The sequence below is a fragment of the Triturus cristatus genome, chromosome 9 (genome assembly GCF_964204655.1).
Source record: "Triturus cristatus chromosome 9, aTriCri1.1, whole genome shotgun sequence".
Lineage (NCBI taxonomy): Eukaryota > Metazoa > Chordata > Amphibia > Caudata > Salamandridae > Triturus > Triturus cristatus.
The window spans coordinates 459,205,354-459,219,730 of NC_140592.1; the positions used below are offsets into that span (position 1 = coordinate 459,205,354).

A 14,377-nucleotide genomic window follows, 5' to 3' on the forward strand; every position below is an offset into this window, starting at 1 on the left:
GGCAGGTGAAGGATCCGTGGGTCCGCTTCGGGGTAGCGCGGTAGCAGCCGGGCGTGCGGCCAGGGTTGAGGGCGGTGAGGGTGGTGGTGTCGTAGGTCAGGCGGGGGTGGCGGATGGGGTGGGGGTCGTGGGGACCAGGGGGCTGGGCGCGGACGGGCGCAGACGGGCTTGCCTTAGGCGCGGCAGCGGCGTGCCAGCAGCGCGCCCGCTGCGCGGCCTCGCAGCGGCCGCCATATATGGGGTAGCCGGGGAGGGGGGGTCAGCTGGGAGGCGGGAGGGTAGGTGGGCCAATGGGATTACGCTTGAGGAGCGCAAAAACGGCGGGAAAAGCGGGAGGCGGGCGGCGGGAAAAACGAGGAAAAAACGGCTTTGGGAAGGTGGCTCTAAAGTTCTTTATGATAGATTTGAACTCACAATACCTTTCTCTGCTCTCCCCCTTGAGCACACAGATGTATGTGCCCTGTGCTCCATGGAGAAAAGTCTTCTGGTGATAAACCATTTCCTCTGTGTCATTAGGAAGGTTGTAGTGGGTATGCATAATCAGAGGGCCAAGCCATTGAGACACATCTTTAGACTGCCTGCATCAATCAGTCTCACTCACATCGGCTATTGCAGTCCAAGAACTCTCAAGGGAGTGTGTGACAGACAGAAAGCAAGAGAGGAGAGATACATTAATTCACAATGAGAATTAATCAAATGTTCTAGGGCAGGAGCCTCCACCATTTTAAGTAATGAGGGTAAATGAAAACAACCGGAGCTACTACTATTATTAGTGTTGTAATATCAACAATATCAGACAAGATTACATTAGTGCTCACCATATACAAGCTGACTAGCAGTGATCACCTCAATGCATCAGGCAGGGTTGCCAGAAGTAATATAAAATGACTTTATCAATTTAGAATGTGTGAAAAATTGGGTTGTTGGTTGAGGGACGTGAAACCTTACTCAAACAGTAGCTACAGTCCTTTTTAGGGTGAACCACAGAAAGTCACCTGGGCGTAACCCTAGTTTAGCACAAAAGTAGTCAGGCTTAACTTATAGGCAATGTATAAAGTATTTTTGCAGCACTTAAACAGTAATAAAGGGAAAACACAACACAAGAAAAATCTCTTATTGATTTATAAAAATAGAGTACATTTGTATATTTTATTTGACATCATGACAACAATCCAATCAGTAGAACCAGAGTTATGAATTTTTTAAGTTTAAAGTGGAAAATATCACCTTAAATGTTGACGTGCCACAGACATCTAGTTAGGCGAGACAGGGGCAAAATTGAAAGCTATTGCCAACCGCGATGGAGCACGGGATTGGACCCGGTCTCTCTTTACCTTTGGACTTAGAAGAAATTTGGGGATGAAAATGCCTGAGAAAGTAAAGTTCAGCGGGACAAGGCAACTGGCTGTGTCGGAGGAGGTGGTGTCAACTCCATGGAGCCACTGGACGAAATCGCGGTGAAGATTCCTGTGTTTGGACTTAGTGCCCGATTATGAGTTCTGCGGTCTGGCAACCAGTCTGCGATGGCGGTAGGAAAGATGGCTCAGCAAAGCAGCTGGCCTCCCCGCTCGCCGTATTATGAGTTTCCTGCTGGACTGGTAGTTTCACGGCAGCAGAGACATGATAACCTTATGTTTGGTTGCTAGAAACAAGCTGGATTCCAATGCTGCCTAAACTACAGTACTTTGAGAATGCAGCTACTGCCATACATTTAGGTATCGTGCCACTGCTGAACATCTCTACTTCAGTGACTATTATGCAAGCAAGTTTCTTCTACTTACTGGACATGCACGCCCCAGAACGTGATTCCAGACAGTTGGGCGTAATTTCTTTTTGTATCATTTTGCAGTTTGAGATAGCGCAAACCCGACCTGAAGGTATTGGAGCGCTTTACATGTGCACCAGTGACATTACACAAGGGCACAATCACCCTTGGCTCAATAATTAGACACATTTACGAGGATTTCCGCAGACTCGCGCATGGTGATGTCCCTGCCAGGAAAAGGTCGCCGGAAAGGCAGGTCATGATTAGCCTCGTGGGAAGCTTGGCGTGACCCTCTCAATGGGTCGCCTCTGCCTCTCCCCCCGCAGGAGCAGAGGTATCCTCTCCTGCTGCAGGATCAGAAGTATCGGCGGAGGTGGTGGGCTTGTGGCCATTTTCCCACACACTTCGTAATCGGGCGGTCAGACCGCCAAGAAAGCGGTGGGAGGACCGCCAAGAACATGATGGCAGAACACATCATGCCGTTGTCGTAATCTGGCCCCAAGTCTGTTTTTTTGTAAGGTGAAAATCTCCAGCGGGTTGAAGCTGCAGGCTGTAGCTGACGAGGGCTCCATGAGGCCCGGATACCTCTTCTGCGAGGAGCCACTGAACAGGATTTGCTGCTGTAGAGAAGAGCATAGCGGGATCTGTCACAAAGTCAGGCTGACCAGTGATGCACCTTGGGCGAATTGACAAGCAGGTAGGTCCCAGTCTCCTCTTGGTTTTCAGAAAAGTTTTTGGGCAAAAACTTTTTAAGTCCCAAGTTTTGGATATGGGCTATCTGGGCACTTTTAGCACCACTTCAAAGGATCCAGGACTGGAAAGACACCACTTGGAGGGTCAGGACTCACTCAGGCAGGGTCCATGGTTGGAGCTTTTTGTGTCCCTGAATCTCTTATTAGGAGGCCAGGCAACAAGCCCTTGGAGTAATTCTCGAAGTCCTGGGTTGAAGTTGAAGAGCAGGGCTCAAGAAGCAGGATAGGCCTCTGGGGGATCAGTGCAGGCACAACTGTCCTTGGTCCAGCGAAGCTGCCTACTGAATTACACAGCAGGCCACAGCAACAAGCAGTCCACTGAGAGTCCTTCTGCAGGTCCAGATAGTTAACTGAAGAGTGAGTCTGAGGGTTCTGTTTTTATAACTGGTATGATAAGTGGAAGATCTTCGCATTCTCTGATGCTGCATCTTCCCTACAGACACTGACAGTTGCTTAAGGGGAGAGACAAATATGCGTGTTTTCCATACTGGCTAAATCTCAGCAAGCGGACCTTCTCATTGCAATCTTACTCTGGAGAGAATTTCAGACCTCCCATTTTGGTAAAGTTACGACCCGTTTGTGCGGGCCTTCATTCTGCCACCAAGCAAGCAGAATTCCAAGCAAGCATACTTTCCATGAAGGATCCCACTTGTGGTGGAGAATAATTGTTCCTCCCATTGGTACTTACAGGCTTGAGTCCTTCTGCCATTGTGCCGTTTGTATCCCTTCTGTACTCTTTATTTAATTGATTATTGAATCTTACTTGTTGTCCTTTATGACACACCTAGAGTTCCCTGAGTAAGTTCCTTATTGTTTTAAACACAATTTGGTGTCACAAACTGGGTGGTTCCCATTGTGGATTATTTTGTATGGATGTAGTTACACCTACTTGGGAAAGTAAATCATTGCCTTCAGTCATTCCTAGTGAGACAATTGGCCATCTCTCCATGACTCTAACACAATCTCATGTATTTTGTTTAGGATGTCCCCTCAGCATTTTGTCCTAATGGGACCCTACAGCTAATACAAGGTCAAAAAGTAATCTACACAATATGCAAACAAACCTAATATACCTAACTCAGGAACAGGTTTAGAATGCTCATACCTAAGGAATAAAAATATTTTGGTGGTTTGTTTTCTGCGGAACACAATTTCTGTTTGTTATTTTTTGGATCTGTTTTTATGATTGTCTTAGGGTAGTTCGGTTTTACTTGGGACACGATGCACTTTTTTGATGTTGTGTATATATTGCACTGACTTTATAAAGGACTATTAAATTGTATTTTGGAGTGATGTTTACATTCTTCAAATAGCATTATTCACTTACAGCTATTGTTGCAGACAAAAATGGTTATTATATGAGAGGCGTTGTGATTTAAATATATTGTATATCCGGGTTCCCACTGGAGTAAGGGTAACCCTTGTAAGGCAAAAATAAACTTTCTAAAAGTTGCATTTTCACAATTGTGACTTAAATTCCAACTTTACCATTGCAGAGGATTTTAAATTATAATTCATTAGACCCCAAATATGACTTTCCTACCTATTTCCAACCAATGGTTATCACTTATTAAATGTAATAAGGTAACCCAAAGTTATCCTATGGGAGGGGTAGGCCTCACAGTACTGAAAAACAAACCTGTGAGTTTTTCACTACCAGGACATGTAAAATGTGTAGGTACATGTCCAACCTTTTAATTAGAATGCACCCTGCCCTATGGGCTGTCTAGGCCCTAACCTTTGGGGTGACGTATATGTAATATAAAGGGAGTTTAAGGCTTGGCAAGGGGATTTTTTTACCAAGTCGAATTGGCAGTTTAAAACTGCTAACAGGCTGCATTGGCAGTCCTGAGACATGTTTAAAAGGTTACTTAAGTGGGTGGCACAATGAGTGCTGTAGACCCACTAGTGGCATTTAATTTACATGCCCTTGGTACATGTAGTACCACTTTACTAGGGACTTATAAGTACATTAAATATACCAATCAGGTGTAAGCCAATTTTGCCATGTTTTAGGGAGTGGGCACAAGCACTTTAGCACCGGTTAGCTGTGATAAAGTGCACAGAGTCTTAAGTCCAACAAAAAAGAATTCAGAAAAATAGAAGGGTTGAAGGCAAAAACATTTGAGGTGACCCTGCAGAGAGGGCCAGGTGCAATAGAATTCTTCTACATGGGTAATACATAACTGCCATAGCTGCAATGCCTCTGGTACCAAGTTCATAATATTAGTAATGTCTCCTAAGCGCCAAATGATTTATCTCTTAAATATTAGCTTTAAATATATTTTTGAAGTGATAAGGTCTGAAAATACATACATTTTTATCTAGAATACACACCATTGAATTTTGATCAAAATATATTAATTCAACCAAGCAAACGTTTCTAATTTAGTATGCTGGGCTGCACCCAGGAGAGCTACTTGCAGGTGGGTGGAGAGCTACCAGTAGCTCATGAGCTACTAGTTGGAGAAGCTATCTATGGCCACCCCCTTGTTTTTTTGTGGGCTACGTAGGAAAAAACAAATAAACGTTGTGATTGCTGACATACCCAAAATTGCCCATCATGTCAGTGATCTCATGCAATGCATGCAGTCCAACACACATTAATACACACTTGGGATATCTGTCAGGACCGCATTATACAGGAAGTCTTCTCTTCATATCATTGTCATCTTCACAGATTTGTAAATGGGATGCACGTGAAAATCCAGAATGCCATAGTAAAGATCACCAACATATCTATCCGATAATAAACCATAACCACAATTCAATATAAGCCCAATTTTGGTGCAACTTACACACTTTCTAGTTAGTTCTTCCACATGTTGCAGTCATTGGTGAGTGTGTAGTTTGCATCTGATTTCGAGTTGCATTCTCTGGAATGGGGTATCATGCTCAGTTTGAGTACAATTTCACATTGGGGCTGGTTGCACCAACTTTAAATATTTACAGTTTGCACTGGTGAACTGCAGCATGTTTTGTCTGCTGTAAACCACCTCGGCATCCCCTGTATTGGATACAATATGCAATGTATCTGTAATCCCCTTTCGCCGTAAACATGAGTTTTCACCCGCCATGGGAACTGCACTTAGTTTAAAAAAAGGGCCAAAATTGGAGGAAAACAATTTCCACAAAACTCTGTTGATTTGTGTGGAAAAAAATATTCTGACGAAAATTTGATGAAATTCATGGAAAAGTATAGTGGACCCAGGATGGAATCCTAAACATCCAGAATATATTTAAAAAGTCTTAAAGTTCTTCAAATTATTTGAACAGTAAGAACAATTCATAAAAAAAGCAAAATGTGAATAAGGAAGTAAAAAAGTAAAAAGGAATTGTGATCGTCCGTTTTCAATGTTTACCTTGACTTTGATTAGAACACATGAGGATGGGACGTGATGCATAAAGAGGGAAGAAACATGATAAATTAAGCACAGGGGAGGGAAGGGTAGTAGTTGGGACAGGAGGTACAGCGGCACAGAAGAAAAGGTGGAGAGCCATAAATTGAGGGGAGGGGGCATTGGACATAGAGCAGAATGGCATGTAGGGGTGGATTCTAAAATCACAAAAAGGGCAGGCGAATATAACAAGGGGTGGAAGGGAAGACTAGCAGGAGGAATAAAATGAAAGAAAATGTTGTCTGTGGGGATCAAAACCAGATGTGACAGAATGGGAGAGATGTGCTCAAAACGCTGAATAACGATGATGAGACATGCATTCTGTATCCACTAAAGCCTTCTTAAACGTTTTTCCAGGAGTCTTAGGTAGTTGAGCTACCATTGTCGAGTCTGCAGTGTTCTAATGAGACCATCACAGGAATGTGAAAGTCTGAGATAACAAAAAGCAAGATTTTCTTAAGAAGTTTTAATTACCAAAAATAGGTACTTGCAACTCTGGAAACCTATGGCTCAAGGGAACAGGGAAACAGGGAGTGTACGGGAGTGCCCCACCACAAACCGCAAAAAAGGAACCATGACAGTTAGTGGTACTACTGGGCACATAATGCAAACACAAGGAATGAATCGGAGTACCCCTGATCCAGTGCAAAAGACTGCTCTTCTTTTCTCCGGAGAAGAAGCAAAGTTTTTTCATTTGCATTTGCGAATACTGATGTTATAGAGGCTCTGATAATGTTTGGATTTCATTTTGTACTGGCCCCGTCTGTGACAGCCTTTACTTGACCTACGTCCTTTTAGACCTGTTTTTGAGTAATCTGCTAAGAATACAAGCGTGTTAGAGGAGACACTGGTCAAGTGAAGTTTTGAAGCAGACGTCGGTCTATGCATGTGTACTATGACCACATGGAGCAGGTGCAAAAGCAGATTGTAAGTGGAAGGTTGAACTCTTTGACCAGGTTGGTGTATGCACTGCACTTCTAGGCCCAAGAATTGGATAAACAGATCCAGGGCAGAAGCGAGTATGGAGGAATCAAAACAACATACTCTGGAAGAGAATCAGAAGAATGATGCATGGTCCATACAATGGTGCATAAAATGTAATCTCCTTGGTGAGTCTCATCTCTAATTCTCACAATTGCTGCTTTTTCCTCACACTCTCCCTGTACCGCTCCCTTACTGTCCTCTAGACTTTGACAGCTGTGCTTAAACATCAGTAGCAGGCTGGTAGCATGCCATCAAGCTTTGTGGCATTGGTCATGCCACACTAAAACTTATATTTTAGTGCTTGGGCACTGAAAGTTTAGGAAGCAGCTAATCTTGTACCAGCCAACCTAAGCCATAGGTAAACTGCCTTCCAGTAATGGGCAAAAGACGTGAGGTCAACACAAGATGCCAGCTGCACTCACATTGCAACGTGTCCTTTAATTTTTTAACATATTCTTCAGTGCATATGTCTATTCATTTGCCTATAAAGCACATTGTGATACTCTGAGATGCATCTTTTATTTAATTTGAAATGGTATCTGCAAGCTGTACATTAGAATAACCAAAGCCCAAGCTTGCTCCCCGCACGCATCCTGAAAGAGGTCAGTCAGTGCTTGTTAGTGTGCTCGATGATGTTGATGATAACTAATGGCTGTTTCTATGGATCTTTACTTGTATTGAGGCCTGTGACTCTGTGACCAGTACCTTGTAATTTCTGTGTTCCAACTCTCCTCAAGCTGGTGGACTCTTTTCTGTTACCAGTTCTATGTGTACACTGATGGCATACAGATCATAGTCCATATGGAGAGGGATCATTGTGTCTTTCTGCACATTTTAACGTCTCTGGCACCCAGTGACCTCAAAATGTGCCAGACAAGCTGAAGTTAAATGGCAGCGAGATTGCGATTGTTGCTCTGTTTTGGAAGGATGGTGTAGGATGTATTGGACTTCATCAATGGAAAAGTGTCCTCAGTCTTCTGATATTGTAAAGAACCTCTGGGAGAGCTACAGTTACATATGCCTGCTTATACTATCTACAGCTACTGAAGAGTGCTATTCTTCTCTGTGTCCCATTGGATTATAGTGACCAATGCCTTTGTTCTCATCTAAGCCGCATTATTGCAACTAATCTTGGCTTCAGCATCTTAAATGTCAGAGAGTTCAAGGTGTTGAAGCCTGCATCGTGTTGCCTTTTGGTCCTAGAGTTCTTGAATAAAGCTCACACTTTTACAGCTCTATTCTCACTTTGTGGAGAAGTACATAAGGCTTAAAGTTTTATGTCTCGTCCATTAAAACCATCTTTTGGAAAGAGATTGTTTTTCTGACCCAGAAATCGTACTGTTATATTTCCTAAAAAGGCTCTTCACTTGCTTTGAACAATCAACTGGTTGCCCGACTGGTGAAATGTTTGAGACAGGATGGGCATGCTATATCCTAGGAGGTATCCGATTTGGAGAATTCTTTGACAGACTAACTGTGTAATACAGATGATTTGAAGAGTTACTTTAGGATCTGCCAATACTGGGCCCAGTCCACTTGTGCCCCTTAATTTAGCTTCATAACACCTTACGTTAGCCATTGTTTTCTGTTTAATAAACAGCAATTTGAAAAACTGAAAAATAAAATGTGCCTTGTCAGAGATTTATCTGTTGCCACATCTACATTTTACACTTTGTTTTATATAAAAACGTTCTTATCTTTTCCTGAGACTGGGTGCGTGCCCTTGAAAGAATGATGTGTGTAGGTATGCAAAATATATGCATTCAGTTTTTAATGGCTCGCTGTTTAGTTATTTTACCACACTAAAGTATGATTCCAATTTGTCACTACCCTTCATATCGCATGGATATTGCCATAAATGTTTTATCATTGTAATTGTAACTTTAGAAATGATGCATGTATTGCATTAGTATTGGCATTCTACAAATAATTAAATATTTGTTCATGTGCATTTGTGTATTTCGTGGTGTTGAATTTACTGATCATCTTTATTATAGTGTATTGCTTAGACAGACTTCAGCATTTTTGTGGTCAGCTGGTAGAGGATTGCTAGTGTACAGATGCAGTTGCTTTGTGAGCCTTTCTGCAGTGATTCCATGTTTTATGCATACAACTTTGTAATTTTGCATCACCACTGAGATTATCTGAACTAATATTAATATGAATGTTTAGGCACTGAACCATTCAGGAAGCTTGGTAAGGTTTTATTTTGAGGAAAAGTAGGTCGCACACCGCTCGTCACACCTGCAAGTTGCCCCAAAGGACTGTGGGAAATGTAGTGGCGACGGCGGGTACGCCTATGCCACAGAATGTAAATAGAACAGTATGTGTATGCGTTAGCCATCCCTGGACACGTGTTTCGAGGTAGTTGCCTCTCGTCAGCAGGGAGCAGGTCAATGTAAAGGGGTGCCGCGTGGACTGCCAAATGTAATTAAAAGCAGGTCAAGTACCTCTCCTGGCGCGCAGGTGCAGACTCAAGGCTCGTCAGCCCGTTAGCTTAAGGAAGCCGTTTAAATTGAGGAAAAGTAGGTCGCACACCGCTCGTCACACCAGCAAGTTGCCCCAAAGGACTGTGGGAAATGTAGTGGCGACGGCGGGTACGCCTATGCCACAGAATGTAAATAGAACAGTATGTGTATGCGTTAGCCATCCCTGGACACGTGTTTCGAGGTAGTTGCCTCTCGTCAGCAGGGAGCAGGTCAATGTAAAGGGGTGCCGCGTGGACTGCCAAATGTAATTAAAAGCAGGTCAAGTACCTCTCCTGGCGCGCAGGTGCAGACTCAAGGCTCGTCAGCCCGTTAGCTTAAGGAAGCCGTTTAAATTGAGGAAAAGTAGGTCGCACACCGCTCGTCACACCAGCAAGTTGCCCCAAAGGACTGTGGGAAATGTAGTGGCGACGGCGGGTACGCCTATGCCACAGAATGTAAATAGAACAGTATGTGTATGCGTTAGCCATCCCTGGACACGTGTTTCGAGGTAGTTGCCTCTCGTCAGCAGGGAGCAGGTCAATGTAAAGGGGTGCCGCGTGGACTGCCAAATGTAATTAAAAGCAGGTCAAGTACCTCTCTTGGCGCGCAGGTGCAGACTCAAGGCTCGTCAGCCCGTTAGCTTAAGGAAGCCGTTTAAATTGAGGAAAAGTAGGTCGCACATCGCTCGTCACACCAGCAAGTTGCCCCAAAGGACTGTGGAAAATGTAGTGGCGACGGCGGGTACGCCTATGCCACAGAATGTAAATAGAACAGTATGTGTATGCGTTAGCCATCTCTGGACACGTGTTTCGAGGTAGTTGCCTCTCGTCAGCAGGGAGCAGGTCAATGTAAAGGGGTGCCGCGTGGACTGCCAAATGTAATTAAAAGCAGGTCAAGTACCTCTCCTGGCGCGCAGGTGGAGACTCAAGGCTCGTCAGCCCGTTAGCTTAAGGAAGCCGTTTAAATTGAGGAAAAGTAGGTCGCACACCGCTCGTCACACCAGCAAGTTGCCCCAAAGGACTGTGGGAAATGTAGTGGCGACGGCGGGTACGCCTATGCCACAGAATGTAAATAGAACAGTATGTGTATGCGTTAGCCATCCCTGGACACGTGTTTCGAGGTAGTTGCCTCTCGTCAGCAGGGAGCAGGTCAATGTAAAGGGGTGCCGCGTGGACTGCCAAATGTAATTAAAAGCAGGTCAAGTACCTCTCCTGGCGCGCAGGTGCAGACTCAAGGCTCGTCAGCCCGTTAGCTTAAGGAAGCCGTTTAAATTGAGCTAAAGTAGGTCGCACACCGCTCGTCACACCAGCAAGTTGCCCCAAAGGACTGTGGGAAATGTAGTGGCGACGGCGGGTACGCCTATGCCACAGAATGTAAATAGAACAGTATGTGTATGTGTTAGCCATCCCTGGACACGTGTTTCGAGGTAGTTGCCTCTCGTCAGCAGGGAGCAGGTCAATGTAAAGGGGTGCCGCGTGGACTGCCAAATGTAATTAAAAGCAGCTCAAGTACCTCTCCTGGCGCGCAGGTACAGACTCAAGGCTCGTCAGCCCGTTAGCTTATGGAAGCCGTTTAAATTGAGGAAAAGTAGGTCGCACACCGCTCGTCACACCAGCAAGTTGCCCCAAAGGACTGTGGGAAATGTAGTGGCGACGGCGGGTACGCCTATGCCACAGAATGTAAATAGAACAGTATGTGTATGCGTTAGCCATCCCTGGACACGTGTTTCGAGGTAGTTGCCTCTCGTCAGCAGGGAGCAGGTCAATGTAAAGGGGTGCCGCGTGGACTGCCAAATGTAATTAAAAGCAGGTCAAGTACCTCTCCTGGCGCGCAGGTGCAGACTCAAGGCTCGTCAGCCCGTTAGCTTAAGGAAGCCGTTTAAATTGAGGAAAAGTAGGTCGCACACCGCTCGTCACACCAGCAAGTTGCCCCAAAGGACTGTGGGAAATGTAGTGGCGACGGCGGGTACGCCTATGCCACAGAATGTAAATAGAACAGTATGTGTATGCGTTAGCCATCCCTGGACCCGTGTTTCGAGGTAGTTGCCTCTCGTCAGCAGGGAGCAGGTCAATGTAAAGGGGTGCCGCGTGGACTGCCAAATGTAATTAAAAGCAGGTCAAGTACCTCTCCTGGCGCGCAGGTGCAGACTCAAGGCTCGTCAGCCCGTTAGCTTAAGGAAGCCGTTTAAATTGAGGAAAAGTAGGTCGCACACCGCTCGTCACACCAGCAAGTTGCCCCAAAGGACTGTGGGAAATGTAGTGGCGACGGCGGGTACGCCTATGCCACAGAATGTAAATAGAACAGTATGTGTATGCGTTAGCCATCCCTGGACACGTGTTTCGAGGTAGTTGCCTCTCGTCAGCAGGGAGCAGGTCAATGTAAAGGGGTGCCGCGTGGACTGCCAAATGTAATTAAAAGCGGGTCAATTACCTCTCCTGGCGCGCAGGTGCAGACTCAAGGCTCGTCAGCCCGTTAGCTTAAGGAAGCCGTTTAAATTGAGGAAAAGTAGGTCGCACACCGCTCGTCACACCAGCAAGTTGCCCCAAAGGACTGTGGGAAATGTAGTGGCGACGGCGGGTAGGCCTATGCCACAGAATGTAAATAGAACAGTATGTGTATGCGTTAGCCATCCCTGGACACGTGTTTCGAGGTAGTTGCCTCTCGTCAGCAGGGAGCAGGTCAATGTAAAGGGGTGCCGCGTGGACTGCCAAATGTAATTAAAAGCAGGTCAAGTACCTCTCCTGGCGCGCAGGTGCAGACTCAAGGCTCGTCAGCCCGTTAGCTTAAGGAAGCCGTTTAAATTGAGGAAAAGTAGGTCGCACACCGCTCGTCACACCAGCAAGTTGCCCCAAAGGACTGTGGGAAATGTAGTGGCGACGGTGGGTACGCCTATGCCACAGAATGTAAATAGAACAGTATGTGTATGCGTTAGCCATCCCTGGACACGTGTTTCGAGGTAGTTGCCTCTCGTCAGCAAGGAGCAGGTCAATGTAAAGGGGTGCCGCGTGGACTGCCAAATGTAATTAAAAGCAGGTCAAGTACCTCTCCTGGCGCGCAGGTGCAGACTCAAGGCTCGTCAGCCCGTTAGCTTAAGGAAGCCGTTTAAATTGAGGAAAAGTAGGTCGCACATCGCTCGTCACACCAGCAAGTTGCCCCAAAGGACTGTGGGAAATGTAGTGGCGACGGCGGGTACGCCTATGCCACAGAATGTAAATAGAACAGTATGTGTATGCGTTAGCCATCCCTGGACACGTGTTTCGAGGTAGTTGCCTCTCGTCAGCAGGGAGCAGGTCAATGTAAAGGGGTGCCGCGTGGACTGCCAAATGTAATTAAAAGCAGGTCAAGTACCTCTCCTGGCGCGCAGGTGCAGACTCAAGGCTCGTCAGCCCGTTAGCTTAAGGAAGCCGTTTAAATTGAGGAAAAGTAGGTCGCACACCGCTCGTCACACCAGCAAGTTGCCCCAAAGGACTGTGGGAAATGTAGTGGCGACGGCGGGTAGGCCTATGCCACAGAATGTAAATAGAACAGTATGTGTATGCGTTAGCCATCCCTGGACACGTGTTTCGAGGTAGTTGCCTCTCGTCAGCAGGGAGCAGGTCAATGTAAAGGGGTGCCGCGTGGACTGCCAAATGTAATTAAAAGCAGGTCAAGTACCTCTCCTGGCGCGCAGGTGCAGACTCAAGGCTCGTCAGCCCGTTAGCTTAAGGAAGCCGTTTAAATTGAGGAAAAGTAGGTCGCACACCGCTCGTCACACCAGCAAGTTGCCCCAAAGGACTGTGGGAAATGTAGTGGCGACGGCGGGTACGCCTATGCCACAGAATGTAAATAGAACAGTATGTGTATGCGTTAGCCATCCCTGGACACGTGTTTCGAGGTAGTTGCCTCTCGTCAGCAGGGAGCAGGTCAATGTAAAGGGGTGCCGCGTGGACTGCCAAATGTAATTAAAAGCAGGTCAAGTACCTCTCCTGGCGCGCAGGTGCAGACTCAAGGCTCGTTAGCCCGTTAGCTTAAGGAAGCCGTTTAAATTGAGGAAAAGTAGGTCGCACACCGCTCGTCACACCAGCAAGTTGCCCCAAAGGACTGTCCAGGGATGGCTAAATGCAACACATACTTTTTTCTTTTTACACATCGTGGCATAGGCGTACCCGCCGTCGCCACTACATTCACCACAGTCCTTCGGGGCAACTTGCTGGTGTGACGAGCAGTGTGCGACCAACTTGTGTTCAAATTATTACGGCTCCCGTGAGCTATCGGGCTGACGAGCCCTGGTTCTGCACCTGCGCGCCATGAGAGGTATTTGACCTGTTTTAATTACATTTTGGCAGTCCACTCGGCACCCCTTTACATTGTCCTGCTCCCTGCTGACGAGAGGCAACTACCTCGAAACACGTGTCCAGGGATGGCTAAATGCAACACATACTTTTTTCTTTTTACACATCGTGGCATAGGCGTACCCGCCGTCGCCACTACATTCACCACAGTCCTTCGGGGCAACTTGCTGGTGTGACGAGCAGTGTGCGACCAACTTGTGTTCAAATTATTACGGCTCCCGTGAGCTATCGGGCTGACGAGCCCTGGTTCTGCACCTGCGCGCCATGAGAGGTATTTGACCTGTTTTAATTACATTTTGGCAGTCCACTCGGCACCCCTTTACATTGTCCTGCTCCCTGCTGACGAGAGGCAACTACCTCGAAACACGTGTCCAGGGATGGCTAAATGCAACACATACTTTTTTCTTTTTACACATCGTGGCATAGGCGTACCCACCGTCCCCACTACATTCACCACAGTTCTTCGGGGCAACTTGCTGGTGTGACGAGCAGTGTGCGACCAACTTGTGTTCAAATTGGTAAGGTTTTATGTTGTTACTGAAAATGGGAAATGTTGAACTGGTCACCAGTTTCCTTTTATGCTTACAATTATATATTAAAATCACTAATGTTAGCGATGGGAAAAAAGACATCCACATTATTCACTTTCACATTTTGTCCTCATTCAGTGATTATTTTG

At 46.0% G+C, this 14,377-nt stretch overlaps 1 protein-coding gene across 1 annotated transcript in view; it reads left to right on the top strand.

Annotated features, from left to right (window-relative positions):
* SPTBN4 (spectrin beta, non-erythrocytic 4) overlaps nucleotides 1-14,377 on the top strand; it is a 1,597,753-nt gene that overhangs the window by 344,039 nt on the left and 1,239,337 nt on the right. The window lies entirely within an intron of this gene.